Raw genomic sequence first — 14,742 nt, forward strand, 5'->3', positions numbered from 1 at the left:
GGCACTCCAGTGATGTTGCAGCTCTGAAATATGGCCAAACTGGTGGCAAGTGGCATCTTGGCAGCTGCACGCTTGACTTTTCTCAGTTCATGGGCAGTTATTTTGCGCCTTGGTTTTTCCACACGCTTCTTGCGACCCTGTTGACTATTTTGAATGAAACGCTTGATCGTTCGATGATCACGCTTCAGAAGCTTTGCAATTTTAAGAGTGCTGCATCCCTCTGCAAGATATCTCACTATTTTTGACTTTTCTGAGCCTGTCAAGTCCTTCTTTTGACCCATTTTGCCAAAGGAAAGGAAGTTGCCTAATAATTATGCACACCTGATATAGGGTGTTGATGTCATTAGACCACACCCCTTCTCATTACAGAGATGCACATCACCTAATATGCTAAATTGGTAGTAGGCATTCGAGCCTATACAGCTTGGAATAAGACAACATGCATAAAGAGAATGATGTGGTCAAAATACTCATTTGCCTAATAATTCTGCACTCCCTGTACTGTTAAATACTATATATATATATAGTCTTTTTATAAGTGGTTTTACATTTTGGCGTGTTCTTTTCTTTTTATGAAGATTTTATGTATTAGATACTATGGGCCGATTTACCAACCCCCGTATTGGCCCCAATGTAACTGTTTCTGCGCGAGCCTTCAGGCACGCCAGAAACAGGAGTTAAGAAGCAGGGGTCTTAAGACCATTGCTCCTTAACTAGTCTGCCTGCTCTGAGGCTGCGGACATCAATACGCCTGATCGTGTATGATTGGGCTGATTAACACCCCCTGCTAGCGGCCGATTGACCGCGAATCTGCAGGGAGCGCCTTTGCACAAGCAGTTCACCAGAACTGCTTGTGCAATTTTAAATGCAGACAGCGTATGCTGTTGGCATTTAGCAATGCAGGGCGGACATGATAAATCTACCCCTATAAGTTAACACTGTTCTGAACAGGTTTCATTTCTAAAATTTGCGACTACACTTTACCAAATATGTTCTATATTAATAACACATATGTTACAGTGTAGCAGGGGTAAAATATGCAAATTAATCTCACATTGCAATCTGGTAAAATAAATACAGTACTGCAAAATTAAATAGCTGAATTGAGTTATACATTAGCAAGAACACTAGATGGCAGCACTATTTCCTGTCATGTAGTTCTCCAGACATGTGCATGCTACATATTTAGATATCTCTTCAACAAAGAATAACAATAGAACAAAGACAATTTGATAATAGAAGTAAATAGGAAACCTTTTTTAAAAAATGTATTCTCTATCTCAATCATCAAAGAAAAAAAATTGTTTTTCATGTCCATTTAAGGTTGTTTTAAGGGTTACGGATTTCTAATGGAATGGAATGCCTTTTATTTTAAAGGCACTGAAGAAAACACATGGAATCTTTTCCTTGTCTCCTAAACCATTGAAATAAATATCGTATTAGAATCACTTATCGTTTAATAAGTATATGGGAAGTTATTTCTGATAAAACATAGGCTCTGAAGGTGACTTTTTTTGCGGTTGCCATGGGAACATATTTACAAAAGAAATTTGAATGTATAGGAAATATAAAGTTATATTAATTGCAGTTCATTCTAAATACTTCATAAAAAATAATCCATATAGGACGTCTGACCTTTCTAGATATTAAGATAACAGTTGTAATCTTTGGCTATTGTATTCCACAATATTATTTCTTCTGCTGTATGGTTAATTCATCATTCATATATGAAGTCTTGCATGTAGCTCAGCAGAACAAAGTGTGATTACTTATAAGACAGCCCAGGCATATGCCAATGGGCATGCAAGGTTCAGAACTGCCCGTTGGTGCTGACAGAATCATAGTCCTGATGTTACTGCTCCAGTGCTCGTTTACAGTAATCAGTTCAGTGAGCCTATACTGCTTTGGGATAGGATTCATAATTTTCTAATATGATTGACTGTAGAATGCTCTCATTCATCACATTACTCCATATTGTTTTTGTGAGTCTTATTTCTTGTTTTACTTACATGTCAGTTCAATTACAGCCAAAAGGATCACAAATTCTTTAATCCATGAGATTTCTGCAATATCCTGAGCTGATAAAACATTTTTTTTCTCCAGAGCTATGCAACCAATGCAAGACTTCAATATACTGTACATTCAAAAAAATGGATTTAGTTACTTTCTTTGACCAAAGTATGATAAGCGTGCAAATCATGCTGTGGTAAACTTGATAAGGAGATAATTATACCTGCCTTGCCTTATGAACTGACACTCTTGAGTTTCTCTATTTATATCATAAAGGACCACTCAATGCAGTAGAATTGTATAATTAACAAGTGCAAAATAAAAGACAACAATTTAACACCAAGTGGTAGATTTATCATAGTGCGAGCGGACATGATACAATGTAGCGTATCATGTCCCCTGCACATCGATATCACATTTATCATTGCACTAGCAGTTCTTGTGAACTGCTGGTGCAATGCCGCCCCCTGAAGATTAGCATGGGGTGTCAATCAGCCCGATTGTATTCAATCGGGTTGATTTCTGTCCTCGGCCTCAGAGCAGGCGCACAAGTTATGGCGCAGCGGTCTTTAGAGGCTCGCGCGGAAACATGGGCATCAAGCTTCATACGGAGCTTGATAAATCGTCCCTTACTCTAAAAATTTTAAATAAGCTGTAGATTTTTAGTCTAACAATTTTTTTTTTTCTCCCATTTTCCGGCCTCCTGTATAATGTGTATATTTTGCTTCTAACGTGTCCTTGAACAGCCAATAGGATTTCAGTAGCTCTCATCCTATTGGCTGATTTGAAAATGTCAGCCAATAGGAATGCAAGGTACCCCATATTTTAACGAGTACCTTACATTTAAGCTTTAGTGTATGGCGGTAATTGCATGAAGAGGATCCTCCACGCTGGATGTCCGCGCCGCCATCAAAGATGCTCCACGCCTCCACTGCTCCGCGACAAGGGGATGAACAAAGAAGATGCCCCCACGATGGATCAAGATGTTGCCGCCTGGATGAAGATGGATGTCCGGACTTCAGGAACCGTGAGTAGATTTTCTGGGGTTAGTGTTATTTTTTTTTTTTTTGGAGTGTTTTTTTTTTAGATTTGGGTTTTGATGGGCAGTAAAAGAGCTGAATGCCCATACAAATGGGTAGCTTAGGATTTTTTTAGACTTAGGTTTTTATTTTGGGGGGTTGGTTGGGTGGGGGGGAGTTTAATTTTGTGGGGGACTTTGTAATTTTTTTTAGGTAAAATGCTGTTTAACTTAGGACAATGCCCTACAAAAGGCCATTTTAAAGGCTATTGGTAGTTTGTTAGGTTAATGTGTATTTTTATTTTGGGGGGCTTTTTTGTTTTTATAGTGCTATTAGATTAGGTGTAATTTTTATTATTTTGGATAATTTTGTTGTTTTATTTTAATCTTAGTGTTTTTTTTTCGTAATTTTAGCGGGGTTTTTTTTTGTAATGTTAGATTTTTTCTTTTTTTCTTAGTATTAGGTTTATTTAAATTTGTAATTTAGATTTTTTATTTTTCGTAGTTTTTTTTTTAATCATGTAATTTAGGATTTTAATTGGTAGTTTATTTTATTTTATTAAAATAGTTATGTTAGGTTAATTTATAGTTTAATTTTAGGATTTTTTTTATTTCACAGGTAGGTTTATATTTATTTTAGGATAGTTATATTGTAACTTTTAATTTAATGTTAGGGAAGTGTAAGGTTTAGGGGTTAATAGTTTAAATTAGTTTTGTGATGTGGGTGTCCGGCGGTTTAGGGGTTAATAGGATTAGTTTATTAGTTACAATGAGGGGGGCTGGCGGTTTAGGGGTTAAAAAAAACAAAAATAGATAGGGGGCGCCCTTAAATAAGCAGAATAATAAATACAATTGTAGTTGCAATTGTAAAACAAAAGTGAATTAAAACCAATGTCAGAAAAGAGTCAATATACACCGTGTTGAAGAGAATATAAACAACCAATATTGGTATAGATACCTTTAGATGAGTGAACAATAATATATTAAAAAGGTGGACTCAGCAATTAATATATACTACCAACATACGGTGGATATCAGAGTACAAAAAAAGTCCATGGGTGGCTTTTGGATGGTATCGATATGAATATATGAGGAGATCCGAAGAGGCAGCTATCTGTAAAGGATCAAGGCCACGATCCAAGGTCAGTAGTCTGTAGTGGATAGAGAAGAACAAAAGCGCCACATGGCCCAATATAGTAGGGTAATCAGTGTTGTAGAAGTAATGGTTTCACTCACATGTAATCAAACACCCCTAATGGTGTGGAAGGAGCAGTCTGGGATCAAATGACAGTCACCCAGAAGACTGGCCTCCGGTTGAGGTATGGTGACCTGTAGAGGGTTGTGTAAAGCACAAGAGGGTGCCTATATGGCCTAGTACTGTAGGTACACAATATATTGTATAAGTGTATAGTATTCACTCACATTTGGTGGAGCACCTCCCTTTGTGCTGCAGAGGCAAGCTGGGATCAATATGGTCACCCAGTTGAATTAGAACTCTAGCAAATCAGGTACTCTCGGTTGTCCAAAATATCAGGTTTGAAGGGTAGATAGTGATTAAAAAACAGGCAGCAAGTGGTAAGTAATAACTTACTTTACTAAAAAGATTTAAAAAGTTATCAAGGCTTTTCTCAGCCAAACAGTGGCTGTTTCGTCAGACTTAGGGGTTAGTAGGTTGGCGGCAGGGCCGTGGTGGTTGCTTGTAAGGGAGCCGCCTGCCAATTCATAAGGTGCACTACTAGGATTGCCACTTGCCCCGGTATTAATAATTAGGGGGGGGTTGAAGAATGTGCGTGAGTCAGTCACACTTATCATCAAGGGAAGTGAGGAGGAGGCCCTGACTGCAGCCTGAAGTGCATCATGATGAGGTCACGGACCATGGTCGATAGTCCAACCAGTCCTCCTCTCAACTCCCCTCCCAAAGACCCAAGTCCCACCCAGTCATGTGATCTCGTTGGTGTGCGGGTGCGGTGTCGCTGCGAGCTGCTAGTACGACGAGTCCGACAGAGGTGGCCAGGCCTTGACCCTCCTGTTTGGGTACTGTTCAACTTTTTCCTAATGACATAATCTGCAGTTTTTTCTAGGTAAAATATTTTTTTTAAATTTGTTTTATAAAAAAAGAGTTTCCTCTGTATTACCTGCTTTGAGAATTACTCACCTGCCTGCCTGCCTGCTCTATAATATATATCTTTTTCTATATCTATATATATATATATCTATATATATATATATATATATTATACTGTATATTCAAGTATATATTATATATTTATATATATATATATATATATATATATACAAACATACATATTTTATATATATATATATATATATACATATTGTTTATAATATATATATATATATATATATATATATATATATATATATATAATATAGTAATATATATATAATATAGTAATATATATATATATATATACACATATATAATATATATATATATATATATATATATAAAATTTGATTTCATATTGAATTTGAGGCTGTGAGAAGCCACGCCCCCAAGCCACACCCTGAGACACACCCTCTCCACCCCCTTTTAAAAAGTGTCCAGGAATATTCTGGGCAAAAGGTAGCAACCCTATGCGCTACCGTGCGCACTCACAAATGCATCACTTTACTGGTGGAAGAGACTCAGTCAGTGCTAATGGGTTAGGGGGCAGTTTATTAGTTGCAATGTGGGGGGGCTGGAGGTTTAGAGGTTAATAGGTGTAATATAGTATTTGCAAAAACAGAATAACAGCCGCACTAAAAAGGCTTCAGAGAGAAGGGCTGATACAATAAAAAAGAGATTTTATTGAAACAGTTTAAAAATCAGGTACGTGACAGGCAAATATCCTGACTAGTTTGTGCTCTCAGGAGCACTTAATCATAGGATACGTTTGCGTGTGCAAACCCCCTATTTAAAGGGACAGCAAGAGACAGTCAATTAAATTAAAAAACAAAAGTACAATATTACATTAAAATAAATAAATGCTACATAGAAATCATTTATATAACCACAGAGGAGAGAGAAACACTTAATAAACAGGTAGAATTAATTGATGTGCATCTATTGCTAACTTATACATGTTAATCTAAAATAAATTAAATATATTTTTATTTTTTATCTTTTGTTCTTTGTTATTTTTGAGCAACTAAATCATTGAAACCTTATGAAGGAGGTGATAACAACGCTATGAAACTAGGTATATTCAAGGAATATTAAAAATAACCTCATCAGAATCCCTGCTCATAGATAAAAATATATCATATATCAAAAACCAAATGGTCAATGTTATAGATGTAATCTATTAACCTCAAGACTCTGATTACCATTACTCTGACTCTCAATTGAAATATTTGTTATAGTGTCATGATTGCCCTGATCCTGTACAGAAAAAAACTTTTTAGGGTCAATTTCCTTATAAACCTATTGACATCCAACATTGTTTTAAATGCAGAAAAGGTATTAGTGGGTGCAAAACCAAAACCCTTAGACAACAGTGATATTTGTTTAGGAGTCAATGTAGAGTCAGAAAGGTTTAAGACAGTATGGGGCCTATTTATGAATGGTCTTGCGGACCTGATCCGATAGTGCGGATCAGGTCCGCAAGACCTCGCTGAATGCGGAGAGCAATACACTCTCCGCATTTAACATTACACCAGCAGCTCACAAGAGCTGCTGGTGCAACGCCGCCCCCTGCTGGCTCGCGGCCAATCGGCCGCCAGCAGGGAGGTGTCAATCAACCCGATCGCACTTGATCGGGTTGATTTCCGGCGATTCCTGTCCGCCTCATTAGAGCAGTCGGACAGGGCTATGGAGCAGCGGTCTTTAGACCGCTGCTTCATAACTGCTGTTTCTGGCGAGTCTGAAGACTCGCCAGAAACATGGGCCCACAAGCTCCGTTCAGAGCTTGATAAATGGGTACCTTAGTCTTTATTGTGTTCCCTTTGTTTTCTCGCCGATTTTCTTCGCTCTTTTTCCCTGCTCTTCTGGTCCTTTTCCTAAAGGGACCGCCAATTGTTCTTTGGTAGAACAACTAATTTGTCGCTATCTGTATCTTCATCACCCAATACCTGTAACGACATAGTAGAGCGAGAAGAAAGATAAGAAGAGGAAAGAGGAGATGAGGAAGAAGATGAAAGGGAAACAGAAAATGGAGCTGAGGCCCTACTGCCATCGGAAACATTGGAATCCTGGTCAGAGTTCTCAGTGGATGAAAAGGCCACCTTTCGTTCTTTTTTCTTTTTCAAAATTTATTAAGGAATGGTGTTTTATATATATATATATATAGTATTTGCAATGCGGGAGGGTGGCTGTTTAGGGGTTAATACTTTATTATAGTGTTGGCGATGTGGGGGGCCGGTGGTTTAGGTGTTAATAGGTTTATTTTAGTGTCTGCGATGTGGGTGGGTAGCAGATTAAGGGTTAATAGGTATAATATAGTATTTGTGATGCGGGAGGGTGGTGGTTTATGGGTTAATAGGTAGTTTATGGGTGTTAGTGTTCCCTGTGTAGTCCCTGTTAGTGTAACATTTTAGTTATGAGTTTTGTGAAACATCTTTGTTTCGCAAAATCCATAACTACTGGTCTCAGATCACAGAATTGCTCACGGCAGTTTAAATTAGTTTTTTGCGATGTGGGGGGCCGGCGGCTTAGGGTTTAAATGTTTCGTTTATTAGTTACCATGTGGGGGGCTGTCGGTTAAGGGGTTAATAGGTGTAATATTGTATTTGTGATGCGGGAGGGTGGTGGTTTAGGGGTTAATACTTTATTATAGTGTTGGTGATGTGGGTGGCCGGTGGTTTAGGGATTAATAGGTGTAATTTATTATTTGTGATGCCTGAGGGTGGCTTTTTAGGGGTTAATACTTTATTATAGTGTTGGTGATGTGGGGGGCAGGCAGTTTAGGGGTTAATAGGTTTATTTTAGTGTTTGCGATGTGGGTGGGCGGCAGATTAGGGGTTAATAAGTGTAATATAGTATTTGTGATGCGGGAGGGTGGCGGTTTAGGGGTGAATAGGAAGTTTATGGGTGTTAGTATACTTTGTAACATTTTAGTTCTGAGTTTTGTGAAACATTTTTGTTTCGCAAAATCCATAACTACTGGTCTCAGATCACGGAATCGCTCACGGCAGTATAGACTGTAACGTAATCATTTTAGCTGGACCACACATCCTGTAATACGGCGCAATGGAAAATCCCGCACTCAAACGTCATTTTTTGAGTGCAGAATGGAGAATTGCATAAAGGCTAAAATGTTTGTGGTATAGCTATACAGCAGTGACTTGTAATATGCATTACCTGCCATTCCATGCGCAATGGCCAATTTTTCAGCGGTATAGCCGTACCGCACCATATTGCAAAACTTGTACTTCCGGTCATACACCCACCAGAAGTATGAATACTCACAAACTGATGCTTAACACTAGAGAGGCACCTGAAAATGTAATTTGGCTTGCTGGATATCTGAATACTGCAGCAGATGGAGTGAAAGTGTAGAGCACCACATGTGCTGTATCATACAAAAGTATAGTAAATCAAAGCATTTTTTAAAGGGACAGTAAAGTCATAATTAGACATTCAAGATTTAGACAGAGCATACAATTTTAAACAGCTTTCCAATTTGCTTCTATAATTTAATTTGCTTCCTTCTTTTGTTATCCTTTGCTGAAAGGTTTATCTAGGTAAGCTCAGGAGCACCAAAGAACATAGGTTCTAGCTGCTGATTGGTAGCTGCCTATATATACCTATTGTCATTGGTTTACCCATGTGTTCAGTTAGAAACCAGTAATGCATTGCTGCTCCTTCAACAAATAATAGCAAGAGAATTAAACAAATTTTATAATAGAAGTAAACTGGAATGTTGTTTAAAATTCTATCTGCTAGATTTAGAGTTTTGTCGGTAACGACCCGCGTATCTAACGCTGGCTTTTTTTCCTCTGCACCTTTTAAATACCGCTGGTATTTAGAGTTCACAGAAGGGCTGCGTTAGGCTCCAAAAAGGGAGCGTATAGCATATTTACCGCCATTGCAACTCTCAATACCAGCGGTGCTTACGGACGCGGCCAGCTTAAAAAACATGCTCGTGCACGATTCCCCCATAGAAAACAATGGGGCAGTTTGAGCTGAAAAAAAAACTAACACCTGCAAAAAAGCAGAGTTCAGCTCTTAACGCAGCCCCATTGTTTCCTATGGGGAAACAGTTTCTAAGTCTGCACCTAACACCCTAACATGTACCCCGAGTCTAAACACCCTTAACCTTACACTCATTAACCCCTAATCTGCCGCCCCCGCTATCGCTGACCCCTGCATATTTTTTTTAACCCCTAATCTGCCGCTCCGTACACCGCTGCAACCTACATTATACCTATGTACCCCTAATCTGCTGTCCCTAACACCGCCGACCCCTATATTATATTTATTAACCCCTAATCTGCCCCCCACAACGTCGCCGCCAGCTACCTACAATAATTAACCCCTAATCTGCCGACCGGACCTCATCGCTACTATAATAAATGTATTAACCCCTAATCCGCCTCACTAACCCTATAATAAATAGTATTAACCCCTAATCAGCCCTCCCTAACATCGCTGACACCTAACTTCAAGTATTAACCCCTAATCTGCCGACCGGACCTCACCGCTAATCTAATAAATGTATTAACCCCTAAAGCTAAGTCTAACCCTAACACCCCCCTAAGTTAAATATAATTTAAATATAACGAAATAAATTAACTCATTAAATAACTTATTCCTATTTAAAGCTAAATACTTACCTGTAAAATAAACCCTAATATAGCTACAATATAAATTATAATTATATTGTAACTATTTTAGGAATAATATTTATTTTACAGGCAACTTTGTAATTATTTTAACCAGGTACAATAGTTATTAAATAGTTAATAACTATTTAATAGCTACCTAGTTAAAATAATTACAAAATTACCTGTAAAATAAATCCTAACCTAAGTTACAATTAAACCTAACACTACACTATCAATAAATTAATTAAATAAAATACCTACAATTATCTACAATTAAATCTAACACTACACTATCAATAAATTAATTAAATAAAATACCTACAAATAAATACAAATAAATAAACTAACTAAAGTACAAAAAATAAAAAAGCTAAATTACAAAAAATAAAAAAATTAAGTACAAACATAATAAAAATATTACATCAATTTTAAGCTAATTACACCTACTCTAAGCCCCCTAATAAAATAACAAAGCCCCCCAAAATAAAAAAATGCCCTACCCTATTCTAAAATTAAAATAGAAAAGCTCTTTTACCTTACCAGCCCTTAAAAGGGCCTTTTGCGGGGCATGCCCCAAAGAATTCAGCTCTTTTGCCTGTAAAAATAAACACAATACCCCCCCCAACATTACAACCCACCACCCACATACCCCTAATCTAACCCAAACCCCCTTAAATAAAACCTAACACTAAGCCCCTGAAGATCTTCCTATCTTGTCTTCACCATGCCAGGTATCACCGATCCGTCCAGGCTCCGAAATCTTCATCCAAGCCCAAGCGGGGGCTGGAGATCCATCATCCGGCTGAAGTCTTCTATCAAGTGGCAAGAAGAAGTCCAGAAGAGGCTCCAAAGTCTTCATCCTATCCGGGCAGAAGAGGAGATCCGGACCGGCAACCATCTTCATCCAAGCGGCATCTTCTATCTTCCTCCGATGACGAGCGGCTCCATCTTGAAGACCTCCGGCGCGGATCCATCCTCTTCTTCCGACGTCCTAAGTCTGAATGAAGGTTCCTTTAAATAACGTCATCCAAGATGGCGTCCCTCGAATTCTGATTGGCTGATAGGATTCTTTCAGCCAATCGGAATTAAGGTAGGAAAAATCTGATCAGATTCAAGTTCAATCCGATTGGTTGATCCAATCATTGCATTGGCTGATCGGAATAGCCAATAGAATGCGAGATCAATCTGATTGGCTGATTCAATCAGCCAATCAGATTTTTCCTACCTTAATTCCGATTGGCTGATAGAATCCTATCAGCCAATCAGAATTCGAGGGACGCCATTTTGGATGACGTCATTTATAGGAACCTTCATTCGGACTTAGGAGCCTCTTCTGGACTTCTTCTTGCCGCTTGATAGAAGACTTCAGCCGGATGATGGATCTCCAGCCCCCGCTTGGGCTTGGATGAAGATTTCGGAGCCTGGATGGATCGGTGATACCTGGCATGGTGAAGACAAGGTAGGAAGATCTTCAGGGGCTTAGTGTTAGGTTTATTTAAGGGGGGTTTGGGTTAGATTAGGGGTATGTGGGTTGTAATGTTGGGGGGGGTATTGTGTTTATTTTTACAGGCAAAAGAGCTGAATTCTTTGGGGCCATCCCCCACAAAAGGCCCTTTTAAGAGCTTGTAAGGTAAAAGAGCTTTTCTATTTTAATTTTAGAATAGGGTAGGGCATTTTTTTATTTTGGGGGGCTTTGTTATTTTATTAGGGGGCTTAGAGTAGGTGTAAATAGCTTAAAATTGTTGTAATATTTTTATTATGTTTGTAATTAATTTTTTTATTTTTTGTAACTTAGCTTTTTTTATTTTTTGTACTTTAGTTAGTTTATTTAATTGTATTTATTTGTAGGTATTTCATGTAATTAATTATTGATAGTATGATAGTGTAGTGTTAGGTTTAATTGTAACTTAGGTTAGGATTTATTTTACAGGTAATTTTGTAATTATTTTAACTAGGTAGCTATTAAATAGTTCTTAACTATTTAATAGCTATTGTACCTGGTTAAAATAAATACAAAGTTGCCTGTAAAATAAATATAAATCCTAAAATAGCTACAATATAATTATTATTTATATTGTAGCTATATTAGGGTTTATTTTACAGGTAAGTATTTAGCTTTAAATAGGAATAATTTATTTAATAAGAGTTAATTTATTTTGTTAGATTTAAATTATATTTAATTTAGGGGGGTGAGGTCCGGTCGGCAGATTAGGGGTTAATACTTGAAGTTAGGTGTCGGCGATGTTAGGGAGGGCAGATTAGGGGTTAATACTATTTATTATAGGGTTATTGAGGCGGGAGTGAGGCGGATTAGGGGTTAATAACTTTATTATAGTAGCGGTGAGGTCCGGTCGGCAGATTAGGGGTTAATAATTGTAGGTAAGGTAGCAGCGACGTTGGTGGCGGCAGATTAGGGGTTAATAAATATAATATAGGGGTCGGCGGTGTTAGGGGCAGCAGATTAGGGGTACATAGGGATAACGTAGGTTGCGGCGGTGTGCGGTCGGCAGATTAGGGGTTAAAAAAATTTAATAGAGTGGCAGCGATGTGGGGGGGCCTCGGTTTAGGGGTACATAGGTAGTTTATGGGTGTTAGTGTACTTTAGAGCACAGCACTTAAGAGCTTTATGAACCGGCGTTAGCCCAGAAAGCTCTTAACTCCTGACTTTTTTCTGCGGCTGGAGTTTTGTCGTTAGATTTCTAACGCTCACTTCAGCCAAGACTCTAAATACCGGCGTTAGAAAGATCCCATTGAAAAGATAGGATACGCAAATGGCGTAGGGGGATCTGCGGTATGGAAAAGTCGCGGCTGTAAAGTGAGCGTTAGACCCTTACCTACAAGACTCTAAATACCAGCGGTAGCCCAAAACCAGTGTTAGGAGCCTCTAACGCTGGTTTTGACGGCTAACGCCAAACTCTAAATCTAGCCGTATGTTTATACAATGTTTAACCAATAAAAATAGGGTTTCATGTCCCATTAAGTACAAGTACAAGAATGCAGACTAAACTCAGTAGTACATGATACACTGGTGTGCAGACTAAACTCAGTATTACATGATACACTGGTGTGCATACTAAACTCAGTAGTACATGATACACTAGTGTGCAGACTAAACTCAGTAGTACATGATACACTGGTGTGCAGATGAAGAGCAGGATACACAAATATGCAGACACATGGTATGGATTTAGCTACAGATATGCAGGATATACTGCTACTGTATGTAGGCAAACTTTAAATATAAATATGTTGTGTAGGAAAAACTGATATGTGGCTAAGCTTTAAAGACACTATACAAGACACACTAATATTCAGGCTTAGTTATAATGGCAGAGATGCAGGATACACTGATATGCACACTTCAGTTTAAAGGCACAGATGGTATACAGGATACACTGACATGCAAACTTCAGTTTAAAGGCACAGATGGTATACAGGATCACTGATGTGTAGGCATAGATTTAAAACAAAGGCAGTATAAAATGATACCCTGCTACTGTTTGTTAAAGGGATAGAAAGGTCAACATTGCAATATGCATGATTCAATTTACTTTTAAATAGATGCATTTTTGCAATATTTATTGATAAGTAAAAATGCTTTGAGTAAAAGTTATCACTGTTTTTAAGCAGCGTACGCTCATATGCTGTGAGTACCAGCATTCAAACACCACATGTTCTCAGAGAATCAGAAGCCTTGTACTACAAGTTACATCTTATTGAAGCAATACACACCACTGACAACTCTCTGAGAAGGTATGGTGTTAGAAGGCTGGGGCATAGGGCACTCACAGCATACAGTATGTGCATACACCTCTTAAAACAGCAATACATTTTACTAGAAGCATTTTTCCTAATAGAAGTATATTGCAAAAACAATTCTATTTAACCCCTTTAGCAACCTGGACATAGCTACTATGTCACAGGGAACTTTGCCAAGTGTACCCTGTTGACACATTAGCTGTGTCCAACCTTCGGCCTCATGCTGCCATTTCAGCTGTCAGTTCTAACAGCTAGAAATGCAGCCAGAGGAAGAAGACATCTACCTTCATATGGTAAGGGAATGCTGATCGTGCTCCCATCACAATATGAAGGTAGATTGTCAGATAGTTAGAGACAATGGTGCATATTCCAAGAAACAAGGGGTGTGTATCAACTGTTAAGTGGGACAGACTGGCCTACCTCTAGGTCTGCAAAAAATCTCACAAATTTGCAACCTTGGATGCTAGACAGAACGACAAAAAGAGTTAGAGGTCGCGCCTACGGCTAGCTGTCTTAAAATAAGTTAGAAAGTGATAATTTTAAACAATCAAATAATGTGAATCAACGTAATAATATTAAAAGAGTGTTTTGTGGAAATAATTTTACCATACACAAGTATTAGAAGAGTGAATAAATAAAATATTTTATTGAAAAAAAATATAAATATAAATATATTGAAACACAATAATGATAATATATAATGTGTTCAATATAATAAAAAATGTGTTGAAACCCAATAGTTGCTGGATACGTGACTTGGTGGCTGGATTCTATAGTATGGATATATATTTACTGGATGCTGGTTGGAAATCCAGTGAGCGCAATATACTTCAGAAAAATGTAATAATAATATCAATAGACACTTAAAAAGGCTCAAAAAAAAGGGAAAAAATCGAAATAGTTCAGAAAAAATGAACAAAAGAAAAAAGTAAAAAAAAAAAAAAAAGTAAGAAAAAATAGAAAAAATAAGAAAAAATATTTGAAAAATGTAAAAAATATATGAAAGAATAAAAAATATATGCAAAAACAATATGTCTGTTTAAAATTTACGTTTTAAAATTGCTGCAGCAAAAAAAAGGAGGGGTAATAAAAACTGACACTTGAAGCTTTGTGTGCAATCAACTTCTTTGGATAAGACTGTGTTCCTGGATGTATATGTAAAGTGTCTAGGTTCCCACGTGGATCTT

Source organism: Bombina bombina, chromosome 6, assembly GCF_027579735.1.
Source record: "Bombina bombina isolate aBomBom1 chromosome 6, aBomBom1.pri, whole genome shotgun sequence".
Taxonomy (NCBI): domain Eukaryota; kingdom Metazoa; phylum Chordata; class Amphibia; order Anura; family Bombinatoridae; genus Bombina; species Bombina bombina.